Source organism: Pelodiscus sinensis, chromosome 20 (assembly GCF_049634645.1).
Source record: "Pelodiscus sinensis isolate JC-2024 chromosome 20, ASM4963464v1, whole genome shotgun sequence".
NCBI classification, from domain to species: Eukaryota; Metazoa; Chordata; order Testudines; family Trionychidae; genus Pelodiscus; species Pelodiscus sinensis.
In genome coordinates, this window is record NC_134730.1 from 8,781,526 (window position 1) to 8,798,658 (window position 17,133).

Genomic DNA, 17,133 nt, shown 5'->3' on the forward strand with positions numbered 1-17,133 from the left:
TGTGAACGTTGTCAGAAGAGCTGCAAAGCCCTCTGTTGGAGACATTTTCGGCAGAAGCTTTCCTTTAGTTCCTCAAAAGTGCTTCAAAACGCGATAACTAGCTCCATACACCAATCTCACCATTCCCCTCCAGCGGGTCTGTAGTTAATGCGTTTTGAGCAAAAGATGTATTGCCTCCCACTAATTGGGATCCCAGTTCAGCGAAAGATTTGCTATCTCCACGAAAGTGGTTTCCATGCACTGTAATCTGCTTTTTACACTTAATTGAACGAGAACGTTCTCAGAAGAGCTGCAAACCCCTGTGTTGGAGACATTTTCGGCAGAAGCTTTCCTTTCTTTCCTCGAATGGTCTTCAAAACCCAGTAACTAGGTCCAAACCCTTATCTGACCATTCCCCTCCAATGGGTTTCTAATTACCGGCATTTTAAGCAAAACATGTCTTACCTCGCATTAATTGGGATCCCAGTTCAGCGAAAGATTTGCTACCTCCACGAAAGTGTTTTCAAGCACTGTACCCAGCTTTTTACACTGAAATGAACGTGAACGTTGTCAGAAGAGCTGCAAACCCCTCACTTGGAGAAATGTTAGGTAGAAGCGTTCCATTTTTTTCCTCGAATGGGCCTCAAAACCCAGTAACTGGCTCCATACACTTATCTCACCATTCGTATGCACTAGTTTTGTTGTTACACTGTTTGAAAGCCAAACCTGTACAGGGATCCCAATGCAGCAAAAGATTTGCTAGCTCCACGAATGTGCACTAAAACTCTGTAAAGAGGTTTTTACACTTAAATGAACTTGAATCTTGTCAGAAGAGCTGCAAACCCCACTGTTGGAGACATTTTCGGCAGAAGCGCTCCTGTCTTTCGTCGAAAGGGCTTCAAAACAGAGTAACAAGCTCAAGACACGAATCTCACGATTCTCCTCCACTGGGTTTGTAGTTAAAGCGTTTTGAGTTAAAGATGTATAGTCTCCCGCTAATTGGGATCCTAGTTGAGCTAAAGATTTCATATCTACACGAATGTGCTTTCAAACTCTGTCTCAAGCTTTTTACACTGATATAAATGAGAACGTTGTCAGAAGAGCTGCAAACCCCGCAGTTGGAGACATTTTCGGTAGAAGCTTTCCTTTAGTTCATTGAATGTGCTTCAAAACCCGATAACTAGCTCCATACACCCTCCAGCGGGTTTGTAGTTAAAGCGTTTTGAGCAAAAGATGTATTGGCTCCCACTAATTGGGATCGCAGTTCAGCGAAAGATTTGCTACCTCCACGAAAGTGTTTTCAAGCACTGTAATCAGCTTTTTACACTTAATTGAACGAGAACGTTCTCAGAAGAGCTGCAAACCCCTCTGTTGGAGACATTTTCGGCAGAAGCTTTCCTTTCTTTCCTCGAATGGGCTTCAAAACCCAGTAACTAGGTCCAAACCCTTATCTGACCATTCCCCTCCAATGGGTTTCTAGTTACCGGCATTTTAAGCAAAACATGTCTTACCTCGCCTTAATTGGGATCCCAGTTCAGCGAAAGATTTGCTACCTCCACGAAATTGTTTTCAAGCACTGTACCCAGTTTTTTACACTGAAATGAACGTGAACGTTGTCAGAAGAGCTGCAAACCCCTCACTTGGAGAAATGTTAGCTAGAAGCGTTCCATTTTTTCCTCGAATGGGCTTCAAAACCCAGTAACTGGCTCCATACACTTATCTCACCATTCCTATGCACTAGTTTTGGAGTTACACTGTTTGAAAGCCAAACCTGTACAGGGATCCCAATGCAGCAAAAGATTTGCTAGCTCCACGAAAGTGTTTTCAAGCACTGTACCCAGCTTTTTACACTGAAATGAACGTGAACGTTGTCAGAAGAGCTGCAAAGCCCTCTGTTGGAGACATTTTCGGCAGAAGCTTTCCTTTAGTTCCTCGAAAGTGCTTCAAAACCCGATAACTAGCTCCATACACCAATCTCCCCATTCCCCTCAAGTAGGTTTGTAGTTAAAGCATTTTGAGCAAAAGATGTATTGGCTCCCACTAATTGGGATCCCAGTTCAAGCAAAAGACTTGCTAGCTCCATGAATGTGTTTTCAAGCACTGTAACGAGCTTTTTACACTCTAATGAACGAGAACGTTCTCAGAAGAGCTGCAAACCCCTCTGTTGGAGACATTTTCGGCAGAAGCTTTCCTTTCTTTCCTCGAATGGACTTCAAAACCCAGTAACTAGGTCCAAACCCTTATCTGACCATTCCCCTCTAATGGTTTTCTAGTTACCGGCATTTTAAGCAAAACATGTCTTACCTCGCATTAATTGGGATCCCAGTTCAGCGAAAGAATTGCTACCTCCACTAAAGTGTTTTCAAGCACTGTAACCAGCTTTTTACACTGAAATGAACGTGAACGTTGTCAGAAGAGCTGCAAACTCCGCAGATGGAGACATTTTCGGCAGAAGCTTTCCTTTAGTTCCTCGAATGTGCTTCAAAACCTGATAACTAGCTCCATACACCAATCTCACCATTCCCCTCAAGTGGGTTTGTAGTTAAAGCGTTTTGAGCAAAAGATGTATTGGCTGCCAGTAATTGGGATCCCAGTTCAGCGACAGATTTGCTACCTCCTCGAAAGTGTTTTCAAGCACTGTAACCAGCTTTTTACACTGAAATGAATGTGAACGTTGTCCCAAGAGCTGCAAAGCCCTCTGTTGGAGACATTTTCGGCAGAAGCTTTCCTTTAGTTCCTCGAAAGTGCTTGAAAACCCGATAACTAGCTCCATACACCAATCTCACCATTCCCCTCCAGCGGGTTTGTAGTTAATGCGTTTTGAGCAAAAGATGTATTGGCTGCCAGGAATTGGGATCCCAGTTCAGCGAGAGATTTGCTGTCTCCACGAAAGTGGTTTTCATGCACTGTAATCAGCTTTTTACACTTAATTGAATGAGAACGTTCTCAGAAGAGCTGAAAACCCCTCTGTTGGAGATATTTTCGGCAGAAGCTTTCCCTTCTTTCCTCGAATGGGCTTCAAAACTCAGTCACTAGGTCCAAACCCTTATCTGACCATTCCCCTCCAATGGGTTTCTAGTTACCGGCATTTTAAGCAAAACATGTCTTACCTCGCATTAATTGGGATCCCAGTTCAGCGACAGATTTGCTACCTCCTCGAAAGTGTTTTCAAGCACTGTAACCAGCTTTTTACACTGAAATGAATGTGAACGTTGTCAGAAGAGCTGCAAAGCCCTCTGTTGGAGACATTTTCGGCAGAAGCTTTCCTTTAGTTCCTCGAAAGTGCTTCAAAACCCGATAACTAGCTCCATACACCAATCTCACCATTCCCCTCCAGCGGGTTTGTAGTTAATGCGTTTTGAGCAAAAGATGTATTGCCTCCCACTAATTGGGATCCCAGTTCAGCGAAAGATTTGCTATCTCCACGAAAGTGGTTTCCATGCACTGTAATCTGCTTTTTACACTTAATTGAACGAGAACGTTCTCAGAAGAGCTGCAAACCCCTGTGTTGGAGACATTTTTCGGCAGAAGCTTTCCTTTCTTTCCTCGAATGGGCTTCAAAACCCAGTAACTAGGTCCAAACCCTTATCTGACCATTCCCCTCCAATGGGTTTCTAATTACCGGCATTTTAAGCAAAACATGTCTTACCTCGCATTAATTGGGATCCCAGTTCAGCGAAAGATTTGCTACCTCCACGAAAGTGTTTTCAAGCACTGTACCCAGCTTTTTACACTGAAATGAACGTGAACGTTGTCAGAAGAGCTGCAAACCCCTCACTTGGAGAAATGTTAGGTAGAAGCGTTCCATTTTTTTCCTCGAATGGGCCTCAAAACCCAGTAACTGGCTCCATACACTTATCTCACCATTCGTATGCACTAGTTTTGTTGTTACACTGTTTGAAAGCCAAACCTGTACAGGGATCCCAATGCAGCAAAAGATTTGCTAGCTCCACGAATGTGCACTAAAACTCTGTAAAGAGGTTTTTACACTTAAATGAACTTGAATCTTGTCAGAAGAGCTGCAAACCCCACTGTTGGAGACATTTTCGGCAGAAGCGCTCCTGTCTTTCGTCGAAAGGGCTTCAAAACAGAGTAACAAGCTCAAGACACGAATCTCACGATTCTCCTCCACTGGGTTTGTAGTTAAAGCGTTTTGAGTTAAAGATGTATAGTCTCCCGCTAATTGGGATCCTAGTTGAGCTAAAGATTTCATATCTACACGAATGTGCTTTCAAACTCTGTCTCAAGCTTTTTACACTGATATAAATGAGAACGTTGTCAGAAGAGCTGCAAACCCCGCAGTTGGAGACATTTTCGGTAGAAGCTTTCCTTTAGTTCATTGAATGTGCTTCAAAACCCGATAACTAGCTCCATACACCCTCCAGCGGGTTTGTAGTTAAAGCGTTTTGAGCAAAAGATGTATTGGCTCCCACTAATTGGGATCGCAGTTCAGCGAAAGATTTGCTACCTCCACGAAAGTGTTTTCAAGCACTGTAACCAGCTTTTTACACTGAAATCAACATGTACGTTGTCAGAAGAGCTGCAAACCCCTCTGTTGGAGATATTTTTGGCAGAAGCTTTCCCTTCTTTCCTCGAATGGGCTTCAAAACCCAGTAACTAGGTCCAAACCCTTATCTGACCATTCTCCTCCAATGGGTTTCTAGTTACCGGCATTTTAAGCAAAACATGTCTTACCTCGCCTTAATTGGGATCCCAGTTCAGCGAAAGATTTGCTACCTCCACGAAAGTGTTTTCAAGCACTGTACCCAGCTTTTTACACTTAATTGAACGTGAACGTTGTCAGAAGAGCTGCAAAGCCCTCTGTTGGAGACATTTTCGGCAGAAGCTTTCCTTTAGTTCCTCGAAAGTGCTTCAAAACCCGATAACTAGCTCCATACACCAATCTCCCCATTCCCCTCAAGTGGGTTTGTAGTTAAAGCGTTTTGAGCAAAAGATGTATTGGCTCCCACTAATTGGGATCCCAGTTCAGCAAAAGATTTGCTAGCTCCACGAATGTGTTTTCAAGCACTGTAACGAGCTTTTTACACTCTAATGAATGAGAACGTTGTCAAAAGAACTGCAAACTCCTCACTTGGAGAAATGTTAGGTAGAAGCGTTCCATTTTTTCCTCGAATGGGCTTCAAAACCCAGTAACTGGCTCCATACACTTATCTCACCATTCCTATGCACTAGTGTTGTAGTTACACTTTTTGAAAGCCAAACCTCTATAGGGATCCCAATGCAGCAAAAGATTGGCTCGCTCCACGAATGTGCACTAAAACTCTGTAAAGAGTTTTTACACTTAAATGAACGAGAATCTTGTCAGAAGAGCTGCAAACCCCTCTGTTGGAGATATTTTCGGCAGAAGCTTTCCTTTCTTTCCTCGAATGGGCTTCAAAACCCAGTAACTAGGTCCAAACCCTTATCTGACCATTCCCCTCCAATGGGTTTCTAGTTACCGGCATTTTAAGCAAAACATGTCTTACCTCGCATTAATTGGGATCCCATTTCAGCGAAAGATTTGTTACCTCCACGAAAGTATTTTCAAGCACTGTACCCAGCTTTTTACACTGAAATGAACGTGAACGTTGTCAGAAGCGCTGCAAAGGCCTCTGTTGGAGACATTTTCGGCAGAAGCTTTCCTTTAGTTCTTCGAAAGTGCTTGAAAATTAGCTCCATACACCAATCTCACCATTCCGCGCCAGCGGGTTTGTAGTTAAAGCGTTTTGAGCAAAATATGTATTGCCTCCCACTAATTGGGATCCAAGTTTAGCAAAAGATTTGCTATCTCCACGAAAGTGGTTTTCATGCACTGTAATCAGCTTTTTACACTTAATTGAACGAGAACGTTCTCAGAAGAGCTGCAAACCCCTCTGTTGGAGACATTTTCGGCAGAAGCTTTCCTTTCTTTCCTCGAATGGGCTTCAAAACCCAGTAACTAGGTCCAAACCCTTATCTGACCATTCCCCTCCAATGGGTTTCTAGTTATCGGCATTTTAAGCAAAACATGTCTTACCTCGCATTAATTGGGATCCCAGTTCAGCGAAAGAATTGCTACCTCCACTAAAGTGTTTTCAAGCACTGTAACCAGCTTTTTACACTGAAATGAACGTGAACGTTGTCAGAAGAGCTGCAAACTCCGCAGATGGAGACATTTTCGGCAGACGCTTTCCTTTAGTTCCTCGAATGTGCTTCAAAACCTGATAACTAGCTCCATACACCAATCTCACCATTCCCCTCAAGTGGGTTTGTAGTTAAAGCGTTTTGAGCAAAAGATGTATTGGCTGCCAGTAATTGGGATCCCAGTTCAGCGAGAGATTTGCTGTCTCCACGAAAGTGGTTTTCATGCACTGTAATCAGCTTTTTACACTTAATTGAACGAGAACGTTCTCAGAAGAGCTGAAAACCCCTCTGTTGGAGATATTTTCGGCAGAAGCTTTCCCTTCTTTCCTCGAATGGGCTTCAAAACTCAGTCACTAGGTCCAAACCCTTATCTGACCATTCCCCTCCAATGGGTTTCTAGTTACCGGCATTTTAAGCAAAACATGTCTTACCTCGCATTAATTGGGATCCCAGTTCAGCGACAGATTTGCTACCTCCTCGAAAGTGTTTTCAAGCACTGTAACCAGCTTTTTACACTGAAATGAACGTGAACGTTGTCAGAAGAGCTGCAAAGCCCTCTGTTGGAGACATTTTCGGCAGAAGCTTTCCTTTAGTTCCTCGAAAGTGCTTCAAAACGAGATAACTAGCTCCATACACCAATCTCACCATTCCCCTCCAGCGGGTCTGTAGTTAATGCGTTTTGAGCAAAAGATGTATTGCCTCCCACTAATTGGGATCCCAGTTCAGCGAAAGATTTGCTATCTCCACGAAAGTGGTTTCCATGCACTGTAATCTGCTTTTTACACTTAATTGAACGAGAACGTTCTCAGAAGAGCTGCAAACCCCTGTGTTGGAGACATTTTTCGGCAGAAGCTTTCCTTTCTTTCCTCGAATGGGCTTCAAAACCCAGTAACTAGGTCCAAACCCTTATCTGACCATTCCCCTCCAATGGGTTTCTAATTACCGGCATTTTAAGCAAAACATGTCTTACCTCGCATTAATTGGGATCCCAGTTCAGCGAAAGATTTGCTACCTCCACGAAAGTGTTTTCAAGCACTGTACCCAGCTTTTTACACTGAAATGAACGTGAACGTTGTCAGAAGAGCTGCAAACCCCTCACTTGGAGAAATGTTAGGTAGAAGCGTTCCATTTTTTTCCTCGAATGGGCCTCAAAACCCAGTAACTGGCTCCATACACTTATCTCACCATTCGTATGCACTAGTTTTGTTGTTACACTGTTTGAAAGCCAAACCTGTACAGGGATCCCAATGCAGCAAAAGATTTGCTAGCTCCACGAATGTGCACTAAAACTCTGTAAAGAGGTTTTTACACTTAAATGAACTTGAATCTTGTCAGAAGAGCTGCAAACCCCACTGTTGGAGACATTTTCGGCAGAAGCGCTCCTGTCTTTCGTCGAAAGGGCTTCAAAACAGAGTAACAAGCTCAAGACACGAATCTCACGATTCTCCTCCACTGGGTTTGTAGTTAAAGCGTTTTGAGTTAAAGATGTATAGTCTCCCGCTAATTGGGATCCTAGTTGAGCTAAAGATTTCATATCTACACGAATGTGCTTTCAAACTCTGTCTCAAGCTTTTTACACTGATATAAATGAGAACGTTGTCAGAAGAGCTGCAAACCCCGCAGATGGAGACATTTTCGGCAGAAGCTTTCCTTTAGTTCCTCGAATGTGCTTCAAAACCTGATAACTAGCTCCATACACCAATCTCACCATTCCCCTCAAGTGGGTTTGTAGTTAAAGCGTTTTGAGCAAAAGATGTATTGGCTGCCAGTAATTGGGATCCCAGTTCAGCGACAGATTTGCTACCTCCTCGAAAGTGTTTTCAAGCACTGTAACCAGCTTTTTACACTGAAATGAATGTGAACGTTGTCCCAAGAGCTGCAAAGCCCGCTGTTGGAGACATTTTCGGCAGAAGCTTTCCTTTAGTTCCTCGAAAGTGCTTCAAAACCCGATAACTAGCTCCATACACCAATCTCACCATTCCCCTCCAGCGGGTTTGTAGTTAATGCGTTTTGAGCAAAAGATGTATTGGCTGCCAGTAATTGGGATCCCAGTTCAGCGAGAGATTTGCTGTCTCCACGAAAGTGGTTTTCATGCACTGTAATCAGCTTTTTACACTTAATTGAATGAGAACGTTCTCAGAAGAGCTGAAAACCCCTCTGTTGGAGATATTTTCGGCAGAAGCTTTCCCTTCTTTCCTCGAATGGGCTTCAAAACTCAGTCACTAGGTCCAAACCCTTATCTGACCATTCCCCTCCAATGGGTTTCTAGTTACTGGCATTTTAAGCAAAACATGTCTTACCTCGCATTAATTGGGATCCCAGTTCAGCGACAGATTTGCTACCTCCTCGAAAGTGTTTTCAAGCACTGTAACCAGCTTTTTACACTGAAATAAACGAGAACGTTGTCAGAAGAGCTGCAAAGCCCTCTGTTGGAGACATTTTCGGCAGAAGCTTTCCTTTAGTTCCTCGAAAGTGCTTCAAAACCCGATAACTAGCTCCATACACCAATCTCACCATTCCCCTCCAGCGGGTTTGTAGTTAATGCGTTTTGAGCAAAAGATGTATTGCCTCCCACTAATTGGGATCCCAGTTCAGCGAAAGATTTGCTATCTCCACGAAAGTGGTTTCCATGCACTGTAATCTGCTTTTTACACTTAATTGAACGAGAACGTTCTCAGAAGAGCTGCAAACCCCTGTGTTGGAGACATTTTCGGCAGAAGCTTGCCTTTCTTTCCTCGAATGGGCTTCAAAACCCAGTAACTAGGTCCAAACCCTTATCTGACCATTCCCCTCCAATGGGTTTCTAATTACCGGCATTTTAAGCAAAACATGTCTTACCTCGCATTAATTGGGATCCCAGTTCAGCGAAAGATTTGCTACCTCCACGAAAGTGTTTTCAAGCACTGTACCCAGCTTTTTACACTGAAATGAACGTGAACGTTGTCAGAAGAGCTGCAAACCCCTCACTTGGAGAAATGTTAGGTAGAAGCGTTCCATTTTTTTCCTCGAATGGGCCTCAAAACCCAGTAACTGGCTCCATACACTTATCTCACCATTCGTATGCACTAGTTTTGTTGTTACACTGTTTGAAAGCCAAACCTGTACAGGGATCCCAATGCAGCAAAAGATTTGCTAGCTCCACGAATGTGCACTAAAACTCTGTAAAGAGGTTTTTACACTTAAATGAACTTGAATCTTGTCAGAAGAGCTGCAAACCCCACTGTTGGAGACATTTTCGGCAGAAGCGCTCCTGTCTTTCGTCGAAAGGGCTTCAAAACAGAGTAACAAGCTCAAGACACGAATCTCACGATTCTCCTCCACTGGGTTTGTAGTTAAAGCGTTTTGAGTTAAAGATGTATAGTCTCCCGCTAATTGGGATCCTAGTTGAGCTAAAGATTTCATATCTACACGAATGTGCTTTCAAACTCTGTCTCAAGCTTTTTACACTGATATAAACGAGAACGTTGTCAGAAGAGCTGCAAACCCCGCAGTTGGAGACATTTTCGGTAGAAGCTTTCCTTTAGTTCATTGAATGTGCTTCAAAACCCGATAACTAGCTCCATACACCCTCCAGCGGGTTTGTAGTTAAAGCGTTTTGAGCAAAAGATGTATTGGCTCCCACTAATTGGGATCGCAGTTCAGCGAAAGATTTGCTGTCTCCACGAAAGTGGTTTTCATGCACTGTAATCAGCTTTTTACACTTAATTGAACGAGAACGTTCTCAGAAGAGCTGCAAACCCCACAAATGGAGACATTTTATACCGCAGCTTTCCTTTAGTTCCTCGAATGTGCTTCAAAACCCGATAACTAGCTCCATACAGCAATCTCACCATTCCCATCAAGTGGGTTTGTAGTTAAAGCGTTTTGAGCAAAAGATGTAAGGGCTCCCACTAATTGGGATCCCAGTTCAGCAAAAGATTTGCTAGCTCCACGAAAGTGTTTTCAAGCAGTGTAACGAGCTTTTTACACTCTAAGGAACGAGAACGATGTCAAAAGAGCTGCAAACCCCTCACTTGGAGAAACGTTAGGTAGAAGCGTTCCATTTTTTCCTCGAATGGGCTTCAAAACCCAGTAACTGGCTCCATACACTTATCTCACCATTCCTATGCACTAGTTTTGTAGTTACACTGTTTGAAAGCCAAACCTCTATAGGGATCCCAATGCAGCAAAAGATTGGCTAGCTCCACGAATGCGCACTAAAACTCTGTAAAGAGGATTTTACACTTAAATGAACGAGAATCTTGTCAGCAGAGGTGCAAACCCCACTGTTGGAGACATTTTCGGCAGAAGCGCTCCTGTCTTTCGTCGAAAGGGCTTCAAAACAGAGTAACAAGCTCACTACACGAATCTCACCATTCCCCTCCAGTGGGTTTGTAGTTAAAGCGTTTTGAGCAAAAGATGTATAGTCTCCCGCTAATTGGGATCCTAGTTGAGCTAAATAGTTCATATCTACACGAATGTGCATTGAAACTCTGTCTCAAGCTTTTTACACTGAAATAAACGAGAACGTTGTCAGAAGAGCTGCAAAACCCGCAGTTGGAGACATTTTCGGCAGAAGCTTTCCTTTAGTTCCTTGAATGTGCTTCAAAACCCGATAACTAGCTCCATACACCAATCTCACCATTCCCCTCCAGTGGGTTTGTAGTTAAAGCGTTTTGAGCAAAAGATGTATTGGCTCCCACTAATTGGAATCCGAGTACAGCCAAAGATTTGCTATCTCTGCGAAAGTGGTTTTCATGCGCTGTAATCAGCTTTTTACACTTAATTGAACAAGAACGTTCTCAGAAGAGCTGCAAACCCCTCTGTTGCAGACATTTTCGGCAGAAGCTTTCCTTTCTTTCTTCGAATGGGCTTCAAAACGCAGTAACTAGCTCCAAACACTTATCTCACCACTCCCCTCCAATGGGTTTCTAGTTACTGTGTATTAAAGCAAAAGATGTATAGTATCCCGCTAATTGGTATCCCAGGTGAGCATAAGATTTCATATATACACGAATGTGCATTAAAACTCTGTAAAGAGGTTTTTACACTTAAATAAACGAGAAAGTTGTCAGAAGAGCTGCAAACCCCTCTGTTGGAGACATTTTCGGCAAAAGCGCGCCTTTCGTTCCTCGAAAGGGCTTCAAAACAGAGTAACTAGCTCCATACACGAATCTCACCATTCCCCTCCAGTTGGTTTGCAGTTAACGCGTTTTGAGCAAAAGATGTATAGTCTCCAGCTAATTGGGATCCTAGTTGAGCAAAAGATTTCATATCTACACGAATGTGCATTCAAACTCTGTGTCAAGCTATTTACACTGAAATAAACGAGAACGTTGTCAGAAGAGCTGCAAACCCCTCTGTTGTAGACATTTTCGGCAGAAGCGTTCCTTTCGTCCCTCGAATTGGCTTCAAAACACTAGCTCCATATACGAATATCACTATTCCCCTCCAGTGGGTTTGTAGTTAACGCGTTTTGAGCAAAAGATGTATTGGCTCCCACTAATTGGGATCCCAGTTCAGCGAAAGATTTGCTATCTCCACGAAAGTGGTTTCATGCGCTGTAATTAGCTTTTTACACTTAATTGAACGAGAACGTTCTCAGAAGAGCTGCAAACCCCACTGTTTGAGACATTTTTGGCAGAAGCTTTCCTTTCGTCCCTCGAATGGGCTTCAAAACCGAGTAACTAGCTCCATACACGTAACTCACCATTCTCCTCCAATGGGTTTCTAGTTACTGTATATTAAAGCAAAAGTTGTATAGTCTCCCGCTAATTGGGATCTCGGGTGAGCAAAAGATTTCATATCTACACGAATGTGCATTCAAACTCTGTGTCAAGCTTTTTACACTGAAATAAACGAGAACGTTGTCAGAAGAGCTGCAAACCCCGCAGTTGGAGACATTTTCGGTAGAAGCTTTCCTTTAGTTCATTGAATGTGCTTCAAAACCCGATAACTAGCTCCATACACCCTCCAGCGGGTTTGTAGTTAAAGCGTTTTGAGCAAAAGATGTATTGGCTCCCACTAATTGGGATCGCAGTTCAGCGAAAGATTTGCTACCTCCACGAAAGTGTTTTCAAGCACTGTAACCAGCTTTTTACACTGAAATCAACATGAACGTTGTCAGAAGAGCTGCAAACCCCACAGATGGAGACATTTTCGGCAGAAGCTTTCCTTTAGTTCCTCGAATGTGCTTCAAAACCCGATAACTAGCTCCATACACCAATCTCACCATTCCCCTCCAGCGGGTTTGTAGTTAAAGCGTTTTGAGCAAAAGATGTATTGCCTCCCACTAATTGGGATCCTAGTTCAGCGAAAGATTTGCTATCTCCACGAAAGTGGTTTTCATGCACTGTAATCAGCTTTTTACACTTAATTGAACGAGAACGTTCTCAGAAGAGCTGCAAACCCCTCTGTTGGAGACATTTTCGGCAGAAGCATTCCTTTCTTTCCTCGAATGGGCTTCAAAACCCAGTAACTAGGTCCAAACCCTTATCTGACAATTCCCCTCCAATGGGTTTCTAGTTACCGGCATTTTAAGCCAAACATGTCTTACCACACATTAATTGGGATCCCAGTTCAGCGAAAGATTTGCTACCTCCACGAAAGTGTTTTTAAGCACTGTAACCAGCTTTTTACACTGAAATGAACGTGAACGTTGTAAGAAGAGCTACAAACCCCGCAGATGGAGACATTTGCGGCAGCAGCTTTCCTTTAGTTCCTCGAATGTGCTTCAAAACCCGATAACTAGCTCCATACACCAATCTCACCATTCCCCTCAAGTGGGTTTGTAGTTAAAGCGTTTTGAGCAAAAGATGTATTGCCTCCCACTAATTGGGATCCCAGTTCAGCGAAAGATTTGCTAGCTCCACTAAAGTGTTTTCGAGCACTGTAACGAGCTTTTTATACTCTAACGAACGAGAACGTTGTCAAAAGAGCTGCAAACCCCTCACTTGGAGAAATGTTAGGTAGAAGCGTTCCATTTTTTTCCTCGAATAGGCTTCCAAACCCAGTAACTGGCTCCATACACTTATCTCACCATTCCTATGCACTAGTTTTGTAGTTCCATGTTTGAAAGCCAAACCTGTATAGGGATCCCAATGCAGCAAAAGATTTGCTAGCTCCACGAATGTGCACTAAAACACTGTAAAGAGGTTTTTAAACTTAAATGAACGAGAATCTTGTCAGAAGAGCTGCAAACCCCACTGTTGGAGACATTTTCGGCAGAAGCGCTCCTGTCTTTCGTCGAAAGGGCTTCAAAACAGAGTAACAAGCTCAATACACGAATCTCACCATTTCCCTCCAGTGGGTTTGTAGTTAAAGCGTTTTGAGCAAAAGATGTATAGTCTCCCGCAACTTGGGATTCTAGTTGAGCTAAAGATTTCATATCTACACGAATGTGCATTCAAACTCTGTCTCAAGCTTTTTACACTGAAATAAACGAGAACGTAGTTAGAAGAGCTGCAAACCCCTCTGTTGGAGATATTTTTGGCAGAAGCTTTCCCTTCTTTCCTCGAATGGGCTTCAAAACCCAGTAACTAGGTCCAAACCCTTATCTGACCAGTCCCCTCCAATGGGTTTCTAGTTACCGGCATTTTAAGCAAAACATGTCTTACCTCGCCTTAATTGGGATCCCAGTTCAGCGAAAGATTTGCTACCTCCACGAAAGTGTTTTCAAGCACTGTACCCAGCTTTTTACACTGAAATGAACGTGAACGTTGTCAGAAGAGCTGCAAACCCCTCACTTGGAGAAATGTTAGCTAGAAGCGTTCCATTTTTTCCTCGAATGGGCTTCAAAACCCAGTAACTGGCTCCATACACTTATCTCACCATTCCTATGCACTAGTTTTGTAGTTACACTGTTTGAAAGCCAAACCTGTACAGGGATCCCAATGCAGCAAAAGATTTGCTAGCTCCACGAAAGTGTTTTCAAGCACTGTACCCAGCTTTTTACACTGAAATGAACGTGAACGTTGTCAGAAGAGCTGCAAAGCCCTCTGTTGGAGACATTTTCGGCAGAAGCTTTCCTTTAGTTCCTCGAAAGTGCTTCAAAACCCGATAACTAGCTCCATACACCAATCTGCCCATTCCCCTCAAGTGGGTTTGTAGTTAAAGCGTTTTGAGCAAAAGATGTATTGGCTCCCACTAATTGGGATCCCAGTTCAGCTAAAGATTTGCTAGCTCCACGAATGTGTTTTCAAGCACTGTAACGAGCTTTTTACACTCTAATGAATGAGAACATTGTCAAAAGAACTGCAAAATCCTCACTTGGAGAAATGTTAGGTAGAAGCGTTCCATTTTTTCCTCGAATGGGCTTCAAAACCCAGTAACTGGCTCGATACACTTATCTCACCATTCCTATGCACTAGTGTTGTAGTTACACTTTTTGAAAGCCAAACCTCTATAGGGATCCCAATGCAGCAAAAGATTGGCTCGCTCCACGAATGTGTACTAAAACTCTGTAAAGAGTTTTTACACTTAAATGAACGAGAATCTTGTCAGAAGAGCTGCAAACCCCTCTGTTGGAGATATTTTCGGCAGAAGCTTTCCTTTCTTTCCTCGAATGGGCTTCAAAACCCAGTAACTAGGTCCAAACCCTTATCTGACCATTCCCCTCCAATGGGTTTCTAGTTACCGGCATTTTAAGCAAAACATGTCTTACCTCGCATTAATTGGGATCCCAGTTCAGCGAAAGAATTGCTACCTCCACTAAAGTGTTTTCAAGCACTGTAACCAGCTTTTTACACTGAAATGAACGTGAACGTTGTCAGAAGAGCTGCAAACTCCGCAGATGGAGACATTTTCGGCAGAAGCTTTCCTTTAGTTCCTCGAATGTGCTTCAAAACCTGATAACTAGCTCCATACACCAATCTCACCATTCCCCTCAAGTGGGTTTGTAGTTAAAGCGTTTTGAGCAAAAGATGTATTGGCTGCCAGTAATTGGGATCCCAGTTCAGCGACAGATTTGCTACCTCCTCGAAAGTGTTTTCAAGCACTGTAACCAGCTTTTTACACTGAAATGAATGTGAACGTTGTCCCAAGAGCTGCAAAGCCCTCTGTTGGAGACATTTTCGGCAGAAGCTTTCCTTTAGTTCCTCGAAAGTGCTTCAAAACCCGATAACTAGCTCCATACACCAATCTCACCATTCCCCTCCAGCGGGTTTGTAGTTAATGCGTTTTGAGCAAAAGATGTATTGGCTGCCAGTAATTGGGATCCCAGTTCAGCGAGAGATTTGCTGTCTCCACGAAAGTGGTTTCCATGCACTGTAATCTGCTTTTTACACTTAATTGAACGAGACCGTTCTCAGAAGAGCTGCAAACCCCTGTGTTGGAGACATTTTCGGCAGAAGCTTGCCTTTCTTTCCTCGAATGGGCTTCAAAACCCAGTAACTAGGTCCAAACCCTTATCTGACCATTCCCCTCCAATGGGTTTCTAATTACCGGCATTTTAAGCAAAACATGTCTTACCTCGCATTAATTGGGATCCCAGTTCAGCGAAAGATTTGCTACCTCCACGAAAGTGTTTTCAAGCACTGTACCCAGCTTTTTACACTGAAATGAACGTGAACGTTGTCAGAAGAGCTGCAAACCCCTCACTTGGAGAAATGTTAGGTAGAAGCGTTCCATTTTTTTCCTCGAATGGGCCTCAAAACCCAGTAACTGGCTCCATACACTTATCTCACCATTCGTATGCACTAGTTTTGTTGTTACACTGTTTGAAAGCCAAACCTCTATAGGGATCCCAATGCAGCAAAAGATTGGCTAGCTCCACGAATGCGCACTAAAACTCTGTAAAGAGGATTTTACACTTAAATGAACGAGAATCTTGTCAGAAGAGGTGCAAACCCCACTGTTGGAGACATTTTCGGCAGAAGCGCTCCTGTCTTTCGTCGAAAGGGCTTCAAAACAGAGTAACAAGCTCACTACACGAATCTCACCATTCCCCTCCAGTGGGTTTGTAGTTAAAGCGTTTTGAGCAAAAGATGTATAGTCTCCCGCTAATTGGGATCCTAGTTGAGCTAAATAGTTCATATCTACACGAATGTGCATTCAAACTCTGTCTCAAGCTTTTTACACTGAAATAAACGAGAACGTTGTCAGAAGAGCTGCAAAACCCGCAGTTGGAGACATTTTCGGCAGAAGCTTTCCTTTAGTTCCTTGAATGTGCTTCAAAACCCGATAACTAGCTCCATACACCAATCTCACCATTCCCCTCCAGTGGGTTTGTAGTTAAAGCGTTTTGAGCAAAAGATGTATTGGCTCCCACTAATTGGAATCCGAGTACAGCCAAAGATTTGCTATCTCTGCGAAAGTGGTTTTCATGCGCTGTAATCAGCTTTTTACACTTAATTGAACAAGAACGTTCTCAGAAGAGCTGCAAACCCCTCTGTTGCAGACATTTTCGGCAGAAGCTTTCCTTTCTTTCTTCGAATGGGCTTCAAAATGCAGTAACTAGCTCCAAACACTTATCTCACCACTCCCCTCCAATGGGTTTCTAGTTACTGTGTATTAAAGCAAAAGATGTATAGTATCCCGCTAATTGGGATCCCAGGTGAGCATAAGATTTCATATATACACGAATGTGCATTAAAACTCTGTAAAGAGGTTTTTACACTTAAATAAACGAGAAAGTTGTCAGAAGAGCTGCAAACCCCTCTGTTGGAGACATTTTCGGCAGAAGCGCGCCTTTCGTTCCTCGAAAGGGCTTCAAAACAGAGTAACTAGCTCCATACACGAATCTCACCATTCCCCTCCAGTTGGTTTGCAGTTAACGCGTTTTGAGCAAAAGATGTATAGTCTCCAGCTAATTGGGATCCTAGTTGAGCAAAAGATTTCATATCTACACGAATGTGCATTCAAACTCTGTGTCAAGCTATTTACACTGAAATAAACGAGAACGTTGTCAGAAGAGCTGCAAACCCCTCTGTTGTAGACATTTTCGTCCCTCGAATTGGCTTCAAAACACTAGCTCCATATACGAATATCACTATTCCCCTCCAGTGGGTTTGTAGTTAACGCGTTTTGAGCAAAAGATGTATTGGCTCCCACTAA